The 23023-nt window shown below is 38.5% G+C and overlaps 1 protein-coding gene across 1 annotated transcript in view; it reads right to left on the bottom strand.

Moving 5' to 3' along the window:
* The window catches only part of LOC102150963 (uncharacterized), a 229383-nt gene that overhangs the window by 15315 nt on the left and 191045 nt on the right, over positions 1 to 23023 (bottom strand). The window lies entirely within an intron of this gene.

The following is a 23023-nucleotide window of genomic DNA, read 5'->3' as shown; positions in this document are numbered from 1 at the left end:
TAGCATAATACCCTCAAGGTCCATCCATGTTGTCGCAAATGCCAAGGTTTCATCATTTTCTATGGCTGAGTAGTATTCCATTGTGTGTATATATCCCCCTCATCGTCTTTATCCATTTATCCATTGATGGAAACTTGGGTTGTTTCCATGTCTTGGCTATTGTGAATAATGCTGCAATCTTTTTGACTTAGTGTTTTCATGTTCTTTGGATAAATACCCGGAAGTGGGATAGTTGGATCATATGGTAGTTATATTATTAATTTTTTGAGGAATCTCTATACTGTTTTCCATAGTGCTGCACAAGTTTACACTCCCACCAGCAGTGTCTGAGGGTTCTCTTTTCTCCGCATCCTCTCCAACACTTATTTCCTGTCTTAATGATTATAGCCATTCTGAACGGCGTCAGGTGATAATAGCTCATTGTAGTTTTGATTTGCATTTTCATGTGCCTGTTGGCCATGTGTATATCTTTGGAAAAATGTTCAGATCCTTTGTCCATTTTCTAATTGGGTTATTTTTGTTGTTGTTGTTGAGTTGTATGAGTTCTTTATGTATTTTGGATATTAACCCCTTAACAGATATATGATTTCCAAGTATCTTCTCCCAATTGTTAGGTTGTTTTTTCTTTTTCTTTCTTTCTTTTTTTTTTTGAGGAAGATTAGCCCTGAGCTAACTTCTGCTGCTAATCCTCCTCTTTTTGCTGAGGAAGACTGGCCCTAGGCTAACATCCGTGCCCATCTTCCTCTACCTAGCATGGCTTGCTAAGTGGTGCCTTGTCTGCATGCAGGATCCAAACCGGCGAACCCCCGGCTGCTGAAGCGGAACGTGTGAACTTAACCACTGCACCAATGGGCCAGCCCCTGGTTTTTCATTTTGTTGGTGGTTTCCTTTGCTGTGGTGAAGCTTTTTAGTTTGGTGTAGTCCTACTTGTTTATTTTTACATCCATTTCCCTTGCCTCGGGGGAGTCATTGTATTCAAAAAGATACTGCTAAGACCAATGTTGAAGACTTTATTGCCTATGTTTTCTTCTAGGAGTTTTATGGTTTCAGAATTTACATTCAAGTCTTTAATCTATTTTGAGTTAATTTTTGTGTACAGTGTAAGATAATGATTTTTTTCTTTTGCATGTGACTGTCTAGTTTTCCCAACATCATTTATTGAACAGACTTTACCTTCTCCATTGTAAGTTCTTGGCTCCTTTGTTGAAAATTAGCTGTCCATAGATGTGTGGGTTTATTTCTGGGCTCTTGATTCTATTCCATTGAGCTGTGTGTCTGTTTTTGTGCCAGTGCCATGCTGTTTTGATTACAATAGCTTTGTAGTATATTTTGAAATCAGGGAGTGTAATACTTCCAGCTTTGTTCTTTTTTCTCAGGATTGCTTTGGCTATTCAGGGTCTTTTGTTGTTCTATATCATATAATTTGGGGATTCCTTGTTCTATTTCTGTGAAAAATGTCATTGGGAAATTTTGATAGGGATTGAACTGAATCTGTAGATTGCTTTAGGTACATTTTAACTATGTTAATTCTTCCCATCCATGAACATGGAATATCTTTCCATTTATTTGTGTGTCTTCTTTGAACAATGTTTTATAGTTTTCAGTGTATAGGTCTTTCACCTTTTTGGTTAAGTTTATTCCTAGGTATTTTATTTTATATTTTTGCCATTGTAAATGGGATTGTATTCTTAATTTCTCCTTCTCCTATTTCATTGTGTTACAGAAAGGCAAGTGATTCTTGTATGTAGATTTTGTATCCTGCATCTTTACTGTATTCGTTTATTATTTATAATAGTTTTTTTGTTGGATTCTTTAGAGTTTTCCATACATAAAATCCATCTGCAAATAGTGACAGTTTTACTTCTTCCTTTTCAATTTGAATCTCTTTATTTCTTTTTCTTTCCTGACTCCTCTGGCAAGGACTTTCAATACTGTGTTAAATAAGAGTGGTGAAAATGGGCATCCTTGTCTTGTTCCTGTTCTTAGAGGGAAAGATTTCAGTTTTTCACCATTGAGTATGATGTTAGCTGTGGGTTTGCCATATATGGCGTTTATTATATTGAGATACTTTCCTTCTATGCCCATTTTATTCAGTTTTTAAAAATTATAAATGGATGCTCTGTCTTGTTGAATGCTTTCTCTGAATCTGAGATGATCATGTGATTTTTATTCTTCATTTTGTTAATGTGGTGTATCACACTGATTGATTTGCAGATGTTGCACCACCCATGCACCCCTGGAATAAATCCCAATTGATCATGGTGTATGATCCTTTTAATGTATTGTATTTGATTTGCTAGTATTTTGTTGAGGATTTTTGCATCTATGTTCACCAGTGATATTGGCTTATAATTTTCTTTTTTTGTGTGTTGTCCCTGTCTGGTTTTGGTGTCAGTGTAATGTTGGCCTCATAGAATGAGTTAGGAAGCGTCCCCTCCTCTTCAATTTTCTGGAAGAGTTTGAGAAGGATAGGTATTGAGTCTTCTTTGAATGTTTGGTAGAATTCACTGGGGAAGCCATCTGGTCCTGGGCTTTTGTTTTTTAGGCGATTTTTCATTACTGTTTTGATCTCCTTACTAGTGATTGGTCTAATCAGATTATCTATTTCTTCTTGATTCAGTTTTGGAAGGTTGTATGATTCTAGGAATTTATCTATTTCTTCTAGATTATCCAATTTGTTGGTGTATAGCTTTTCTTAGTATTCTCTTATAGTCCTTTGTATTTCGGCGGTGTCCATTGTAATCTGTCCTCTTTCATTTCTGATTTTATTTATTTGAGCCTTCTCTCTTTTTTTCTTGGTGAGTCTAGCTAAAGGTTTGTCAATTTTGTTTATCTTTTCAGAGAACCAGCTCTTAGTTTAATTGATTTTTTCCACTATTTTTTTAGTCTCTATTGTATTTATTTCTGCTTTAATTTTTATTATTTCCTTCCTCCTACTGATTTTGGGCTTCATTTGTTCTCCTTTTTCTAGTTCCTTGAAGCGCACTGATAGATTGAGAAAAATCTTGTTTTTTGAGGTAGGCCTGTATTGCTGTAAACTTCCTTCTTAGTACTGCTTTTACCATATCCCATAAATTTTGGTATGTCATATTTTCATTTTCATTTGTCTCCAGGTATTTTTTGATTTCTCCTTGAATTTCTTCATTGATCAATAGTTGTTCATTAGCATTGTGTTTAATCTCCACATATCTCTGGCTTTTCCAGTTTTCTTCTTGTAGTTGTTTTCTAGTTTCATACCATTATGGTCAGAAAAGTTGTTTGGTATTATTTGAATCTTCTTAAATTTTTTGAGACTTGTTTTGTGGCCTAAGATGTGATCTACTCTGGAGAATGTCCCATGTGCATCTGAAAAGAATGTGTATTCTGGAGGCTGGCCCAGTGGCATAGTGGTTAAGTTCGTGTGCTCTGCTTCAGTGGCCCAGGGTTTGCCAGTTCAGATGCTCAGTGCAGACCTACACACTGCCCATCAAGTCATGCTGTGGCGGTATCCCACATAGAAGCACTAGAAGGACTTACAACTAGGATATACAGCTACGTACTGGGACTTTGGGGAGAAAAAAAAGAAGAGGAAGATTGGCAACAGATGTTAGCTCAGCGCCAATCTTCCTCACCAAAAAAAGAATGTGTATTCTGCAGTTCTTGGATGGAATGTTCTGTATATATCTACTAAGTCCATCTGGTCTAATGTGTCACTTAAGGCCAATGTTTCCCTATTGATCTTCTGTTTGGATGATCTATTCATTGATGTAAGTGGCATGTTAAAGTTGCCTACTATTATTTTGTTACTGTCATTTTCTCCTTTTATGTCTGTTAATGATTGCTTTATGTATATAGGTGCTCCTATGTTGGGCAAATAGATATTTACAAGTTTTATGTCCTCTTGTTGGAATTGCTTCCTTTATCATTATGTTATGCCCTTTGTCTCTTGTTCTCGTTTTAAAATCTAATATGTCTGATATAAGTATTGCCACTCCAGCTTTCTTTTTGTTTCCATTTGCTTGGAGTATCATTTTCCCTCCCTTTACTTTCAGTTTGTGAGTGTCTTTAGATCCAAAGTGTGTGTCTTGAGTGCAGCATGTATAGGGGTCTTCTTATTTTTATCGATTTAGCCACCCTTAGTCTTGTTATTGGAGCACTTAGTCCATTGACATTTAAAGTAGCTATTGATAAGTATGTACTTATTGCCATTTTGTTACTTTTTTCTGGATGTTTTTGTAGTTCTTCTCTGTTCCTTTCTTCTTCTCTTGTTCTCTCATGATTTGATGGCCTTCTTTAGTGTTATGTTTGGGTTCCTTTCTCTTTATTTTGTATGTATTATTATAGGTTTTTGGTTTGTGATTATCACCAAGTTCGTATAAAATAATCTATGTAAATAATAATCTATATTGTTTATGGTCTCTTAGTTTGACTTCTTACTAAAAGCCCTACACTTTTATCCTCCCCTGACATTTCATGTTTTTTATATCATATTTAACTTATTTTATTTTTGTGTATCCCCTATCTTCTTATCATGGAATTAGATAATTTTAGTACTTCTGTCTTTTGACCTTCATACTAGCTTTATAGGTGGTTGATCCACTACCTTTACTGTATATTTGCCTTTACCAGTGAGTTTTTTTCTTTGATAACTTTCTTATTCCTATTTGTGGTCTTTTCTATTCCATTTAAATAAGTCCCTTTGACATTTCTTGTAAGGCCAGTTTAGTGGTGATAAACTCCTGTAGTTTTTTCTTGTCTGGAAAACTCTTTCTTTCTCCTTCCATGATATGAATGATAACCTTGACAGGTAAAGTATTCTTGGCTGTAGGTTTTTTCCTTTCAGCACTTTGACTATATCATGCCACTCCCTTCTAGCCTGTAAGGTTTCTGCTGAGAAGTCAGCTGATAGCCTTATGGGGTTTCCTTTGTACGTAACTTGTTGCCTTTCTCTTGCAGCTTTTAGGATTCTCTCTTTAATTCCTGACATTTTAATTATAATGCGTCTTGGCGCGGACCTCTTTGGCTTCACCTTGTGTGGTGCTCTTTGCACTTCCTGTACCTGGATGTCTATTTCCTTCCTTATGTTAGGGAAGTTTTCAACTATTATTTCTTCAACTGGGTTCTCTGCCCCTTGTGTCTCTCTTCTCCTTCTGTGAAACCTATAATATGGATGTTAGTATGCTTGATGTTGTCCCAGAGGTCCCTTAGACTGTCCTCATTCTTTTAAATTCTTTTGTCTGTTCAGCTTGGGTGATTTTCTCTACTCTTTCATCCAGATCACGGATCCTTCTTCTGTGTCATCTACTCTGCTATTGATTCTCTCTACTGAATTTCTCATTTCCATTATTGTATTCTTCTGTTCTCAATGGTTCTTTTTTATATTTTCCAATTCTTTGTCAAAGTTCTGTGTTCATCTCTTCTTCTCCCAAGATCAGGGAGTATCCTTATGACTACTAGTTTGTACTCTTTGTGAGGTAGATTGTTTATTTCTGTTTTCTTTAATTCTTTTTCTGAGGGTTTGTCCTATTCCCTTATTTGGAACATATTTCTTTGTCTCCTCATTTTGCCTACTTCTCTGTAGTTATATGTATGTATTAAGTAGCTCAGCTGCATCTCCTGATCTTGGAAATGTGGCCTTATGTAAGAGATGCTTTATGGGGCCTGGCAATGTGCTCCTCTCTCATCACCTGTGCCAGATGTTTCCTTGTGTGGGCTATGTGTGCCCTTCTGTTGTGGTGGAGTTGCTACTGCTACAGGCGCATGGGTAGGTTAGGCTGGCCCCCAAGCTGGCTGGTTGTAAGGCTCAGCTGGGTGTGGCTGCTGCAGTGACTTTACTGCATGGGGCAAGCCCTGGCATGGCTGGCTGTAAAGTCGAATAGCATACAACCACTGCTATTTTGCTGTTAAGTGAGTCAGGCCCCCACTGTGGCTGGTTGCTAGGCTCAGGGGTTCACAATTGCTATAGGCTTTCAGTGTGGCTCCCTGTAGTGCACGGCCATTGTCAGCTCTCTCAGGAGTGTAGATGGGTAGAGCTGGCTCCAGGTGTGGCAGTGTACAATCATTTCAGGTGTTGGAATGTGGGGCAGATCCTCTATGTGGCTGTTTGCAATGGCCAGCAGCACAAGTCTGCCGTGGGCCCATGTGCCCCACCAACACAGGCCTGCACACACACCTTGTCAACGTGGACCCACAAGTTTGCTGCGGGCTTGCTGTGGGCAGGGCCAGTCCCTGGGGCAGGCTGCCTGCTGCCTGGCTGTGCTTGATTGCCACGGGTGCTCTATTGGGTAGGACAGATTCCTGCACTAACAGGCTAAAGGAGGAAATCCAATGGCAGCTGCCAATGTCTGTGTCAACGCAACTGAACTAGGTCACAGTAATGGTTGCTACCAGTGTCTCAGTCCCGGGGGTGGGGTGGGGGGGTGGGCTCAGCTGCCTTCTGCCTCTCTGAGATGTGCTCCAACCTTAGTAAGTGAGTCAGTTTTACTAGTGAACTATGCACTTTTCTTTCTGGTGTTTTTGTGTTGGTTTCCAGATCGGCTGAATCTGTGTGTGGGCCCTTTAAGATCAGGTTTTCCTTTCTCTGAAATTCTGTGGTTTTTCTGGGCGTATTCCCTATTGGTTTTCAAAGCCAGCAAAGCCAGGTATTATGGGATCTCATCTTGGTTGTGCTGAATCCAAGGGCTGGGATGCCTATTGTGGCATAAAATCCCTGGCTCCTCTGGGAAAAGCTCTGTACCTTTGAGATTGCTCCTGGCCATGAAGCACCATGGCTAGGATGTGGTTTTTTCCTCAGCAGAGTTGTATTTCTGCCTCTTCCACCTGTCAGTGTTGTCCCTTGTGGGGGTTATTTTTATCCAGTTTCCAGATCTCTCTCAGAGGAAACTGTTCCACAAGTAGTTGTAGATTTGTTGTGTCCATGGGAAGAAATGAGTTCAGAGTCCTCCTACACTGCCATCTTCCAAACTCTCTACCTCACTTTCAATGCTCCATACTTTTAAGTCTAAGTAAAGAAGAGTGACTAAGACTATAAGCTCTGGAACTGACATCCCATGTTCAAATCTAGGTTGGGACACCCAGGTTTGAAGCTAGTCACTTAACTTTTCAAAACCTGTGTGAAATAAGGATTTTTTTTTTTTATTGAGGTCATAATAGTTTATAACACTGTGAAATTTCAGTTGTACATTATTATTTGTCAGTCACCATATAAATGTGCCCCTTCACCCCTTGTACCCATTTCCCAACCCCCTTCCCCTGTGATAACCACTAAACTGTTGTCTTTGTCCGTGAGTTTCTCCAACATATGAGTGAAATCATACGGTATTTGTCTTTCTCTGTCTAGCTTATTTTGCTTAACATAATACCCTCCAGGTCTATCCATGTTGTTGTGAATGGGACGATTTTGTCTTTTTTCTGGCTGAGTAGTATTCCATTGTATATATATACCACACCTTCTTTATCCAGTCATCGGTCGATGGGCACGTGGGTTGCTTCCACTTCTTGGCTATTGTGAATAATGCTGCAGTGTAACTCCCTTTGAATTGTTGATCTCAAATTCTTTGGATAAATAACCAGTAGTGGGATAGCTGGGTCATATGGTAGTTCTATTTTTAATATTTAGAGAAATCTCCATACTGTTTTCCATAGTGGCTGCACCAGTTTGCATTCCCACCAGCAGTGGATGATGGTTCCCTTTTCTCCACATCCTCTCCAACATTTGTTATTTTTTTGTCTTGGTGTTTATAGCTATTCTAATGGGTGTAAGATGATATCTCAGTGTAGTTTTAATTTACATTTCCCTGATGATTAGTGATGCTGAACATCTTTTCATGTGTCTACTGGCCATCTGTATATTTTCTGTGGAAAAATGTCCGTTTAGCTCCTCTGCTCATTTATTGATCAGGTTGATTGATTTTTTGTTGTTGAGTTGTGTGAGTTCTTTATATATTTTGGAGATTAACCCCTTGTCGGATATATGATTTGTAAATATTTTCTCCCAGTTGGTGGATGGTCTTTTCACTTTGTTCCTTGTTTCCTTTGCCTTGCAGAAGCTCTTTAGTCTGACGAAGTCCCACTTGTTTATGCAAAAAGGATTTTTGTGCCATCTATCTCAAAGAGCTATTTTGAGGTTTACATGAGATAATGTATGCAAAGAACTTCACAAGGTATGGGTAAGAAACCATATTTCCTGGAGATATTTTCTTGAACCTGACTCTTCTTAGTTGCATTAATAGCATCCTAATTCAGACTCTTGAGTGTTTGTGTCATCAACTGCATCTGTCTCTGTGGCAGACTCGATAGTGTCACCCCTCTATAATCTGTGTTTCCTGATGTTCCTGCTCTTGTTTAACCCTCTCCCTTTGAGTGTGGAAGTGACCTGTGACTTGCTTCTAACCAACAAAATGTGGCAAAAGTGACAGGACATGTGATTAAGTAAGATTACAGTGCTCTCCAGCTGAAGTCTCTCACTCCCTTGCTGGCTTTGAAAAAGCAAACTGCCCTGTTGTGTGATGCCAATGTAGGGATGCTCATTGAAGGAAGTGAGAGAAGTCTTTAGGAGCTGAGGGTAGCCTTTGGTTGACAGCTAGCAAGAAACTGAAGTCCTTGGTGCAAAAGTTATGCAGCAATAGAAAATGAGTAATAATTATTTTTCCTTCTTTTAGCATTCCTTTCTTCAAACTACTACCCCACCAGGTTGAGCTCTAGAGCATTGCTCTTGCCACCTCACGGCTGAAAAACCTTCATCCCACTTGTCCCAACTATGAAATGGGGCTTGCAAACTTTGGGTGCAGCCTACCTTATCTTATACTCCTATACAAAATCCTTTTCTCCAAATAGACTAGACTACTTCTTTTCTGAACCTGCTTTCCAGACGCAGCATCTTCTATTCATGCCATTTCCTACAAGTGAAGGCAAACTCTCAGTCCTCATCTCCACCATCAAAATCTACCTGAGCCCTTAAGGCTAGTACAGATGCCACCCACTCGCCTTTCTGCAGTATTCTCACTCTCCTCTCAATGCTTTCCATTGTCCTCATTTATATCATCATCACATAGTGCTCTGTGTTATCCTGTTTGAATATACTCCCTCTTCTACTGCTCTGGGCACTCATCCCAGGCAGCAGAGCACAAGGGTTAAGGGCATAGTGTCTAGAGTGCACTGCAGGATTTTGTATGTTGGTTCTGCTACTAACCAGCTGCATAACTTTGGGCAAGTTACTTAACCTCTTTGTACCTTGGTGTTTTTTGTTTTTTTTTTTGAGGAAGATTAGCCCTGAGCTAACATCTGTTGCCAATCCTCCTCTTTTTGCTGAGGAAGACTGGCCCTGAGCTAACATCCGTGCCCATCTTCCTCCACTTTATATATGGGACGCCTACCACAGCGTGGCTTGCCAAGCGGTGCCATGTCCACACCTGGGATCTGAACCGGTGAACCCTGGGCCGCCGAAGCAGAACGTGCGCACTTAACTGCTGTGCCACCAGGCCGGCCCCTGTACCTTGGTTTTCTAATCTGTAAAATAAGAGTCCCTAATAGACTTCCTACAAAGATTAAATACAGTGATAATTACTTGGCAGAAAGAAAGCAATTTATTGTGTTTGCCAAAAGAAACAGTCATTTTTGTATCCTCCCCCTTTTTAAAATCTCAACCTCTAGCCCATAATAGTACTCTCTATAGAGACAAATAGTCATTAAATGATGAATGAAGGCTTGCCATTTGCATTTGTTTAACTGTGAGTAGGAAACAGCATTAGAAATCTCCTGATCAATAACTTTCCACCTTCATTTCCCACCAATCAAATAGCCTTTTGAGTCATGAAGATCTTAAAATGGGAAAATAAGAAAGGGGGTAGGGAGAGGGAGGGGGAGGAAAGGAAAAAAACCTGGAGAGGGGAATGTTTACAAATAAATCACTAAAATTCACTGAAAAATTCTATTTACTATTTTCATTCATTATTATCAAAGTTCCTTGCATGATCTCTTGCTGAAACCATGGAAAGTAGCATATTTTCCGGTAGGCTCTGTGCTTGCTCTGATGTACCTTTTCAGCATCTGGCCAGGCACATTTATATACGTAAAAGCCCAAGTAACTTCTTGTCATCCTCGTGCTGATTTTAAGGACAGCACTGCAGGCACTGACTTGGCAGAGTTACTCACTCAGCAATACGTAGACAGCTTCAGGACTAAGAAAGTGACATCACACCTGACCTTCAAAATATAAACACCAGAAATCCCAACTAAAAAAATAAAAATGTATATTCCAAATGTTATTGCAAAATACCCTCCTGTTTTCCTGGCTTAGTGACTGCTGGTAGAAGAACACAATGCTCGGGAGAAAGAACGAAAATACTTTGACATCAGTGTGTGGGTTGGGATTAGAAAAAGTCATGCTCTCTGATGGGGCACCTTCTCCCCACATCCTAGAGCAAAAACAGAAAATGACTACAATAATGGGAGCTGCACGGAGGATGCTGCAGTGGACAAAGCAACAGAATCGTATGCAGGCAGGCAAAATATGTTTCATTTTGGCAGAGTGAGAGATCTAATCTTTATCAGCAGCATGACTAGACTGACAACCTGATGGTAAAGCAGATAAATGATCGGTTCCCTGTTCCAGCCACGGAACCCACAGTGCTTCCTTTAATAACATATCTAGAAATGTACAGCTCTCTTTGAAGGTGAAACAATTCTCCCTTGCCTACTCAACACCCACCTAAAACCAGTTCATATGTAGAGCTATTTCTGCCTGTTTTTTGTGTTACTTCTCCATCAGATAGCTAAAGAGTTTTAAACCAAGAAATAACCACAGGAACTAAGTGATGCAACTGCTCTTGCCACAATTAACCACAAGGAATTTATTCCTTGCTTCCTACACAGCACATGCTTTTTGTATTGCTCCTTTATTCACTTTGAGGAAATTATTTAACTGCTTCATGTTCATAGATGGGAGATGGGAGAAAATACAACCAAGAAAATACACAAAACTTCAAATTTTATCTATTCAATCCTAATCATTGACAAACCTATAGAATTTGCCCTCTTCCCAAAAGAGTTGATAAAAGATCTAGGATTCTGGACAAGGGAAGGGAGGTTTACTACGGTTTGTGTGACACATCTGCTGATCTTCTACCGGGTTTACTGCCTGTGCTTTCCTTGCCAGTTCAGGACTGAGAAGTGTGAGTGAAGCGGCACTTCATCTCAGTTCCTGATGTGGGACTGTCATTTCTTTGAACAAGATCATTAAGCTATCACCTCAAAACAAAATGGATACCCCTAAGGGTTAACTTGAATCATTCTCTATCTATAGAAATTTACGATCTGATTACACAGTTATAGTCTGAGGGTGGTGGTGGAGAGGTACCTAGAAAAGGATAGAGTGTCCCTCCAGGCAAGGACACCTTCATTCTTCTCTGAGGAGAAATGAACACACTGCCAAGCAGTCAGAACTAGGATGATGGAAATGTACAAGCAACTCAAGCCATGAGAAATTCCAACTTTTGGGCATCCCATCCAAAGCAACCAGGAAAAGTTACTGTTACAAACTTGACCCCTTACTACTCACACACGTTAAGTTCTGTTCACTAGCATAATTCCTATATGAACTAACATGAACTAAATTTATGTCAAGGGTGGCAACATAGCATTTAAACTCTAACATGTCTGTTGTTAAATAATTTTGGCAAAGTATGGCTCCCTAGCTTGCAGTGTGCAGACCATGCTGAAGACCTTGGCCTTGGATGATTTTCTATTGTCTAGCCTTTTTCCCCCTGTTTTTATGTTTTACAGTTTTCCTGCAGAGGACTGTCACATGAAGACAAGGTGGAAAAAAGTCATCTATTATCTTTTGTTAATTACCATTATTTTCTGGTAAAAAGAAAACCTTTAGAATTATTGAAACAATTAAATCATAGATATGGGTAAATTTCAAAAGCATTAGAAATTTGGAGCTAAAGACTATTTTTTTAAATGAATTAATAAAGTTTTATTTATATATAAATCGCTGTACCTAAACCGCTTACCAATATGTTGGCTAGCTTGTTATATACCCTAAGTGTGGGAAATAGATGGACAGAATATGAGTGGGCAAGCAAATGAAAATAATAATACTTAAAGCCATAGGAGATACAGTAATATTGGCATAGTCTTTAATTCTGGTAAGAATTTAAATTGGTATAATTTCTTCTTGGAATGAAATCTGGCAATTTTTACATAAGAATAGTCATACCTAAACATTCATGACCCAAAGTCTTGTTTCTAAAATTTATCCTTAAGAAATAATTTAAATGGGAAATACTTCCACTCTAGTTTTATTTATCACAAGCTTAACATAGATAAATAATTAGAAACAATAAAGATATACTACAATGCAGGGTAGTTAAGTCAATTAAGGTACAACAAATGAATAGAATAAAGCAGCCACTAAAATAATAATTATAAAGTAAGCTGGGCCAAACCACAAAGGTTGGTCTGGGTTTGAAGACCGGTCAAAATGTCTTAGACTCAACTTAGGTTACTTTCATTTTGGTACCAAACTGGCAAATAGTACAACAGATGTATGCACAATCAACAACACGTAAGTGGACTTGGTCCTCGGTTCCCTCTCCGGTTCCTCCCACACTTGTGCCTGAAGTTCTGTGGTCAATGTAGAGTGAAGAATCTGCCAGGTCAGAGGAGCCCTGAACTCTGCCTTGGCGAGAGTCCACATTAGCAGTGGAGCTTCCACCCCATTTCCGAATAAGAAAAATTTTCCACTGTATTACTTTATAAGAAAACACCTCATCATTCTTTTTCCTACATTGTCATCACACCTACAGCAAGCTTGGTCATGGTCTACTTCGTGAAGATTGCCTGGAAACATGGAAAAGGCCTGGAAGTTGGCAGTGCAGGAGACACCAAACTATAAAACATTCTCTAGGATATAAGGTTGTACGGATAAGAGAAAAATGGAAACATGGAAAATAGGAGGGAAAAGGAAATCTATTGAGATGATTATTTTTACTTTTGAATTTATAGTTGTGATAACATCACTTTGACAAGATGGGAGAAACTTTAGTGGCTCACAAACAACTAATCTTGGGCCTCTTCTTCCATTTCTTTTTGTTTCGCCCTAAAATTTTTCCCCTTGTAAAGTAGGCATTAAATTTATTAGCCATTCGCATGCTTCCACTGGCACTGAAAGGAAGGGAAATCTTGCCTTTGAAGTGCATTACCTTCTCCATCATGCTGTTTCTTAATATTGCCCCAAAGTCCTCAAAGCACTGGTTTCCATGTTTATACTCCATAGTCACTATACTGCTTCCCGTCCTACAGGGCCTGCCTTTGCCCACAGCTCCAGGATTCCCCACGAGCAAGTGGCAATGCTTTGCCCCACAAACTGCCTGCCTGGCTGCAACTATGTTTCACACCAAGGCCGTCAACACCCATGGTATAGAGAGAGTGGATGCTTTATACCAGAGAATGACTTGACAGTTTATATTCTCTCTCTCAGAAGTCAGAATAGGAAATATCTGAAGAGGATAGAGCCATACAGAAGTGGAAAGACTGAGAGAGAGAAGAGAGTAAGCAGAGGTCGTAAGAAGGGTCAGGTAACTGACAGTGACAGAGGAAGTGCGGAAGAGGGAGGCCAAGAGCAGCCTGCTGCCAGTCCGATGGACAGTATTCCTGACCTCCATGAGGCAGCGCTGAGCGGAAGCTGAGACTTTGCTTTCTTTCCTATTTTCTTCCCCTTACTTTCCTGTGTAACTTTACCATGAAACTTCTGTTAACAGAGAAAATCAAGGGTGTCTCTGTTCCTCTCAATGTGAAAAGTTCTAACAAAATAATAGCTAAGTTCTTAGAGCACCGATCCTGATTCTGAAACTATAAAATCCCACAGGTTCTCAAAAAAGTGTATCACAATCACCATACAGCTCCATTCCTGCACCAAGATTTTTTCAAACACTGAAAATACAGTATAAAAAATTAAAGTAACTTTCCCCGTGTAGTCACTGTGGGAGGGGCTACCCTGATCCCAACTATGCTGTACTACAGTGGTCATATCTTCTGGAATTCCTTTTTGAATCATATTCAAAATCGCTGCTTTGTCACTCAAGAAAACCAACCTTATTTCTTCACTTTCTACTTTGGGCTCTCTTCCTCTCCTTCCCTTTTCCTTTTGTTTCTTGCCATCATGAGCCAATCATATGAGGAGCTGTGTTAAGTACTGGGTGAAATGAGTGACTGAACCAAATGGAGTAGAGGTGGGGAAACAGTATAATTGAAATAATAGCAGCAAACACAGGATAATAAGTTCATTTGTGTGTTATGGCTCTAGCGCCATAAGAAATAAGATGGATGTTGCTGAAGGGGGTTGTGTTGCAGCCACACTGCTCCATCATTGGTATTTCAGTTGATAGCCACTTGCTGTGATATCCTAAATGATGCCCCATATCTGGCACAATGTATACATTTGTGAAATCACTGAGTAAATAAATGAATGAAGGAAAGGCTTAATGGCTTCAATAGAGTCTATTTTGCTGGTTACTACTAATTTACTAATTTAATAACTTTAATCATTAAAAACAATTTTTTCAAATAAAAATAACACTACAGTAAATGAAGTTAATAATATAATTTATAATGGGACCAAAGTTATTTCTTTGGAACAGGGTTATGATTGGCCCTCATGTGACTGTGCTGTGACAGGGATCTCGTGATGGTAAGTTATACCATCCCTCTCAAGTTCCAAATCAGATACCTGAGCTTTTTCCACACTTACAGGTTCCCTCTGCTGCCTGACTTCTTTTATTCCCCTGCAATACTTGGGGACCTTTCTCCAGTGAGGACACAACACCTCTATCTTCCCTCTTCCCTCCCCAGGCTTCAGAGGCCAGTTCTTAACACATCTTACAGATAACCAATGCTCAATAAATGTTTTTAAAATAAAACAATAAAAATACTTGTAAAATTCCCATTAAGATCTGACACAAATTTCTCCACTATATATTGTAAGCATTAGAGAAGACGTGTATTTGTTGTCAAAAGTTTTTAAATTCTAAGAAATTGATCTCTACTTAATTTAAAAACTTACTGCCTGTGGCAGTATGGGAAAGACACATTTCCTTACCAGACGCATTGTGAAATCCATCTGTATCATCTCAAGCTTTAAGAATTTCAAGCCACACCAGAACTCTGATTTAATTTTCTTTCCACCGCAAGAGTGCCTGCACAGTATCCGTCACTCATGTTTATTTGCAGCTGCATGGGAATGAATGTGGCTGATTTATTGCTGTAGGCTATCTTGATGCAAACAATGGTATAATTTGTTTCTTGGATTCTTTTCAATCCATTCTACAGCTGCCTTCCATCAAGTGTGAGTTCTACAGCTTCTTTAGGAAAGCTGTGCTCCCAACAGAAATGTCCTTGAGTAGCTGTAAATCTTCATGTGATGAAATTGACTAATATTTGTATAAAGTTTTACCATACACAAAACACCTTAATACACATTGACACATTTAATTCTCATAATAATCCAAAGCAATAGCATCGTTATTCCCATTCTGCATACGAGACAAGTCTTTTTAAATTACAGCGACTTTCCTAAGATTATGTAGCAGCGGTAACATTGAAACCCAGACTTCTCTGTTTCCTTCTCCTTCAACCTAATCATCCTAGCAGTTCATATGTATATGAAAACTTCCTTTTCTTGAGGTTTCTTACTTTTTATGGAATTTAAATGGAAAAAGCACTGAGATGAAAACTCTGCTTGAAATCTCCCCTAAGTCAGTGTTGTTCTTTAAAGTCAGTAGTAAAGTCAGTCAGTAAAATTCTAACCAAAATGAGTAGAATAAAACGCTTCCCAAAGAGCATTAGGAATTAAAACAAGCAGCATCTTGGCCTCTGTGTCTTTATATTCTCTTTTGATTCAGTATCCATTTTGCCCCAAAGCACAAAACAATAATTAGAAAAGAAAGGATACTTATATGAGCTGGAAGTTAAAATATCATGTAACAATCTCGATAACTAGATAATTCATTTGAGCGCAGTGGTGCCAAAAGTATGAATGGATGACAAAGAGAATAGTCATTGTGATGCAATAAGATGGCAGTGTTAAGCAGTCTTTAAATAATACATATTCTAACACACAGAGCTACATCATGAGTTTGATACAGTCACCTCAGTAAGGAATTAAACATGAAAAAATGTTTCCTCTGAAGTTGCTTAGAAGATGAAAATACATATGGAATGTCTTACTGATTACTTAAAAAAGAAATTGTGCCATTAGTTATTGATGTTAGAATTTTATAAATGAGGAGATAGAAAGTCATTATCATAAAAGTATAAACTGTAAGGCAGTTTCACATTATCTCAAATTTCTGCTAAAGTGAAAATGTAATAGCTTCACAAATTAAGCATTTTCACTACAAACTGCCTTTTTTCTCACCTCCTGATTTATACAGAAACTTCTGAAACACCTTACTGGTTATCAGCAATGAAACAAAACTATGAAACAGACAAGATGTGTCTCAGTCCTTCCAAATCAAAGATGGTTTCTCTTTGGGTGAATGTATAGCTTTACAGGTCCATTAAAATCTACTCCAACCTTCCTTCTACTCTATTCCTGGTACTGAGCAAAGCAAATTATGTCACACCTACCATGGCACTCCTCTTCCTAGAAACAGCCCTGGCTTCACATGGGTGGGGAGCTGGGGAGGAGAGGCCCCTGCATGGTCTGCCTCCTCCTCCAGCCTTACCTAGTACCTCCTCCACCTCACTCACTACCATCACCCTGTGTCTCAGAGGCCAGCGCAGTGGCAGGCACACAGCTGGGGCCCAATAAATATTTGTTAAATGAATCATTTTTACCATTTGACAATGTAACAATAAAACATTGCCTCACAATTTTGAAATTTGTTTATTTCCAAAACAATTTTATGTAAGGAGAGAATGAATTAGTAATGTAATGAGTCCTTTATTCTTTGTATGAATTTTTATATATTTTGAAAGTTTACAGTAGGTAAACTTACATATATTTTAACTCCAAGTAATTACTGCTTTGATTAATTATTTCAACAAATAAATGTCTTGTATTCTAGGCACAAGAATAAGCATTAGAGAAGATGAATTTAAATATTCATTTATCCTATCATTCAACAATCACTTACTACAAGCTAAGTGTCACTTCAAATTGTTAGATACACAGCCAAAATCTATTGGCAGGTGAGATGGGAGTTTTTATATTTCCCAACACACACACACACACACACACACAAGCACTATAGAAGAGATATTAGTGGAAACCTGTTTTTTTTTTTCTTTAGAAAGAGAGAAAAGGGTCTTGTAGCAATGGACAAAAGTGGATGGGTGGCTTGTGTAGGACCCTGACATAGCCTGAAGGAGGGGACTTGACACATTTGCCTGTATTGGTAGAGCTGTCTAGGAGAGCAGCTCTAAAGCCTGGTAATGAGGAATATTCTGAGCAAGTGAATAAGCAATGGGCAATCTTAGATTATGGATGTCTCGTGAATATATGAACTGGGAACTACTCAAGGTCTGGGCTCTCTCTTGGATCCTAAATGGACTTGTACACTGTGGGTTTACGGTAACCACCATCATGAAACTATGCCTAGAAATAAGGCCAACGTATTAGGAGATAGAGAGTCTTAGAGGAAAAGCACATATTCTACAACTTAAGAAAGGCTTGCTATACTTTTATTATGAAGTAAAGAGCAGTCTCCTATTGAGAATATTTTGTGTTTATCTTGGGTAGAAGTTTTCCCAAAAGGGTCCCTGGGGCTGATAGTATGTCTCAAAGTTCTATCCCATAAGGAAAAGGGGGGTCCCCAAGCGTCTGAAATGCACATTCTAAGCAGACACTAGCATATACAGAACACAAAATTCAGAGATGGGTCTTCAGGGACTGTTAGATCAGTCTGGCTGCCCTAACCACAAGAGAGAAAACTCAGAGTCAGAAAATTTTAGGAGTTGGGGAAACTTCAGACACAGAATATTAAATCTGGGCTCAACCTTGGTGAGTGAATCATTCTTTGTGTTTCTGTACCCTGTGTGGAGCGTGGGAGATAGCTCAAGGGGTTAAATACTTTATCTAAATCCTCTCTCCTGTAACAGGTACAAAGACTATTTTCCCTGGAAGAAAATGCTGATCAAATTTAAGATTTCAGCAAATGGCCTACTTTGAGCTCTTTTTTTGTCCCATTTGCCTTTGTTCTTGGTGTAGTGCCTATAAGAGCTTCAACATTTTTATATGAATCAAATCATAGTCACAATTAAGTTTTCTGTAAATGTTTTTTTCCTTAAAAAAATTAAAATTGGAGCCCTGTAATGTAGTAAAACAATGTAATCAACCTAGATGTTAAGGTAAGCCTCTGATCCATATATCAGAAGTGACTCAACTGGTTGAAAGCGACAGAGGAAGTGGAGATGGAGTTGGGTATATGGCCAGTTTGTACAGAGGTTAACAGCACAAGCTTTGTAGTGGAACAGACTTTGGTTTGAATTCTGGCTTAACTGCTTACTAGCTTCCACTAATGACCTTAAGCTAGTTATTTAACCTACCTGAGGTTCACTATCTTCATTTAAAAATGCTTAGCATGGGGGCCGGCCCAGTGGTGCAGCAGTTAAGTGTGCACGTTCCACTTTGGCGGCCTGGGGTTCACCGGTTTGAATTCTGGGTGTGGACATGGCACCAGTTGGCAAGCCATGCTGTGGCAGGCGTCCCACATATAAAATAGAGGAAGATGGGCATGGATGTTAGCTCAGGGCCAGTCTTCCTCAGCAAAAAGAGGAGGATTGGCAGATGTTAGCTCAGGGCTAGTCTTGCTGAAAAATTAAAAAAGAATGCTTAGCATGAAATTATTATTACAAAAACAACAGCAGTTATTGTTGCTATTAATAAAAATGCATGTATTGTGAAGGCCTGGGCCCCAAAGACAAAAAGGAATATTTTTCCTTCTATAAAGTTCTATACATTACAACATTCCCTTGTAGATATGATCTGTTTCCTAAAGGAGAAGGAAATAACATCGTCTGGGTTCCTAGGACATTATTTTTTCCTTCAGCTCATTTTATTTATTTATCCCAGTCACAATCTTTTTGTTAATCTTTTTGTAACATTTTGGTATACTTCCTTGGCTTTCTCTTTAGTCCTTATTGAAACAAGTTTTCTCTTCATGCAATCATGAATAAACTTATTTTTATTCAGTAATGTAAACACTGTCTTTTAAAACATTATGATAGGGGCTGGCCCCATGGCCGAGTGGTTAAGTTCATGTGCTCTGCTTCAGCAGCCCAGGGTTTCGCTGGTTTGGATCCTGGGCGCGGTCATGGCACCACTCATCAAGCCATGCTGAGGGGGCATCCCACATGCCACAACTAGAAGGACCCACAACTAAAAATATACAACTATGTACTGGGAGGCTTTGGGGAGAAAAAGGAAAAGTAAAATCTTTTTTAAAAAACCCAAAACATGATACATTTTAGGGTGAAAATGAATAAATAGCAAGAGACAAGAGAAGGTGGCCTGTGAATAAATAAATAAATGATGATGCAAAGTTAATGGAAACACTCAGGAGCCTCAGCTTATGATTCCTCATAATCTAAAAATCCAAAGGGCAAATACACCACGTTTATTGATGATAAACTGCTATTTGTTAGACATGAACCCTTCCAGGGAGGAGGGGTATTATCATTTACTAAATGCACAGTTCAAGTTTTACTGGTACTAAGATAATACATGTGATGCCGTTAATTCCATCATAGAAATGTGACCCAAGTATGAGAATGTATCCTAAGAACAATTACATAGTAATAAAAATAATACTCTGTTTTTTTTGGTAAAGATTGGCACCTGAGCTAACAAGTGCTGCCGAGCTTCATTTTTTTTTCCTGCTTTTTTCTCCCCAAATCCCCCCAGCACATAGTTGTGTATTTCTAGTTGTAGGTCCTTCTAGGTGTGGCATGTGGGACGCCGCCTCAACGTGGCCTGACGAGTGGTGCCATGTCTGCGCCCAGAATCTGAACCAGTGAAACCCTGGGCCGCGGGAAGTGGAGCGCGTGAACTTAACCACTTGGCCACGGGGCTGACCCCAAATAATACTCTATTAAACATACTTGCTGCTGTATATATACAAAAAGTATTCCACTTCTAGGAGATTTATGCACATTGAAATGACTAATCATGACTCTCTACATGTGCAAAAGAATTAGGAACCATCTAAAACTTCCCTAAAAATACTCGAACTTGCCTGTTTAGGTCTCTAGTGATATAATCCTGCTTATATCTTTGATAAGCACAATTAGCAGAATGCTGACTCTATTAGAAAGTAGCTCAACGCTCAAAGCTGCCCTGCACCCTCAATTTCCAAACTCCAACCACTTATCCACATGGATCCCATCATCATGAAATAAAGATTTTGGTGTACTTAGAGTTATTTTCCCATACATATTTAACAATCTAGTTTTTGTGTGTGTGCAAATAAAATTAGGTTCATATTATAGTTGTCTTACAGCCTGTGTTAATTTGTTAAAATTTATCATACAAAGAGTTTTAGAAAATATTTATGTACACTTTAAAGAACAATAAGATAATCACCGATTTACTCACCAACCAGGTTAAGAATGACATCATTATCAGACTTTAGAAGCTGTCTGCGGGCCACTTCCTGATTGTATCCCCTCCCTTGGCCCCACAGATAATCACCATCGTTAATTTTGTGTTAATTATGCCCTTGTCTTTCTCTATTATGATACTATTTATACACGTACTCCTAAAAAATCAGTAGCTTGATTGTGCCTGATTTTGAATTTAATATAATGGAATATTCTTTTCTGACTTGCTTCATTCTTTAATGTGCTTTTGGGATTCATTCACAGTGATGCCTTAGCTGTAGTTCATTTTCAGCTGAAAAAGGTATATACTTTGTATATACTTGTATGAATATACCAGTTTAGCCATTCGTTTCCAGCTTCTAAAAATTACATATAATGCTGCTATGAACAAATTTTTAACATGTCTCCTGGTGCATGTATAGAAGAGTTCCTCTATTAAATATAGGGAAGTGGAAGTGTTGGATGGTAGGTATGTGCAGTCAGCTTTACAGACAACACAAACTGTGTCCTAAGTAGCGGTACCAGTTTAGATTCTCAGCACCAGTGGGCGGGAGAGGACTGTGCACTGCAGCCTAGCCAGTTTGTTTTTTTTTAAATATCTGCTAATCTGGTAGATAAAGATGGTACTCTATTATAGTTTAAATTGGCACTTTCTTGATTAAGAGTGTGAGCCCCTTTTTCATATATTTATTGGCCATTTGAGTATCTGCTTTTATGTGAGACATATATAATTAAAAATTTTCTAGCAGCCACATTAAAAAAGTGAAAGGAAACAAATGAAATCAATTTTAGTCATGTATTTCAATGTAACTGAAAATATTTTGATTTCAACATGTTTTCAATATAAAAATTCTTAAGAAGATATTGTACGTTCTTTTTTTTTGGTACTAAGTCTTTGAAATATGGTGTGTATTTTACATTTACAGTACATCTCAATTGAGACAAGCCACATTTCAAGTGCTCAAAGCCACAGTGGCTTGTGGCTATCCTACTTGGCAGCGCAATTTAGATACTAAGCCTTTGCCAGGTAGATTTACTGTAAATATCTTCTATCAGTGTGGGGCTTCTTTTTTAACTTCTTTATCTTTTCATGAATCAAAATTATGAAATTTAACTTGTCATATATATTTATAATTTCCTTTATGGTCTGCATTTTCTTTAACTGGTTTAAAAAAAAACCTTCACTTTCCTTGGGTCATAAAGATATACAACTATATTGTCTATTAAAAGTTTTGCAGTTGGCAAATAACACGGTTATGTATGTAGAAAATCCAAAGGAATCAACAACAAAAAAAGTTACTAAAATAAGTGAATTTAGCAAGGTTGCCTTTTTTGAGATCAGTATATGAAAATATATTGTATTTCTACATACTAAAACAAACCGCGGGAAATTAAGAAAAATTCCATTAACAAATAGCAACAAAAATATAAAATATTTAGGAATAAATTTGACAGAAGATGTGCAAGATCTGTACACTAAAAACTACAAAACATTGCAGAGAAATATTAGACTAAATAATGCAGAGATATACCGTGTTGATGGGTTTATTGCTAAAGATATCAGTTTTTCCCAAATTGATCTGTAGAGTCAACACAAACCCAATTAAAATCCCAGTAGGCTTTTTGTAATTGACAAGCTAATTCTAAAATTCATAGGGAATTGTAAGGACCTAAATAGCCAAGACAACTTTGCCTCCGTCTTAGCGTCCCATTGGGGGTTCCTGTACAGTCCTTAGAGATGACTGCTGCATGTACATCCCCTCAGAACCTTTCTGATGTGAAGCCAACCAAACTATCTTCTGCGTGGACTAGCTGGTCCTGACTTCTGGGATGGACTCTGCCGTGGGTGGAGGGGGCTGGGGCTGCTGCTTCTGGATATTCCTGACAGAAACCCAGTCTTGGCTCTGAACAATCCTCCAAAGGTTGTTCATTCACCTGCTCTGCCTCTTGGTAGGAATCCCTCTCATTAAATGTATCCCCCTTAGCCACAGGTGATCCCTTCCAAGACCCCCAGTGGATGCCTGAAACCGTGGATAGTACCGAACCCTATATATACTGTTTCTTCCTGTACATGCATACCTATGATAAAGTTTAATTTATAAATTAGGCACAGAAAGAGGTTAACAACAATAACTAATAATAAAATAGAACAATTATAACAATATACTGGTAATAGAAGTTACTGTAGATCTTAGCAACCTCAGCATATGATTTTTTTTTCTTTCCTTATTAAGTTGAGAACTTTCACCTTTTCACTTAGAGGAAGCACTTTATGGCTTCTCTTTGGCATATCCGAATTGCCGGCATCACCACTCTTGCGTTTTGGGACCATTATGAAGTAAAATAAGGGTTACTTGAACACAAGCACTGTGATACCACAACAGTTGTTCTGATAACCAAGACAACTACTAAGTGACTATCAGGCAGGTAGTGTACACAGAAT

Source organism: Equus caballus, chromosome 23, assembly GCF_041296265.1.
Source record: "Equus caballus isolate H_3958 breed thoroughbred chromosome 23, TB-T2T, whole genome shotgun sequence".
In the NCBI taxonomy this organism is placed as follows: domain Eukaryota; kingdom Metazoa; phylum Chordata; class Mammalia; order Perissodactyla; family Equidae; genus Equus; species Equus caballus.
The sequence above is the reverse complement of the archived record's forward strand: the minus strand, read 5'-3'. Positions and strand labels throughout refer to the sequence as shown.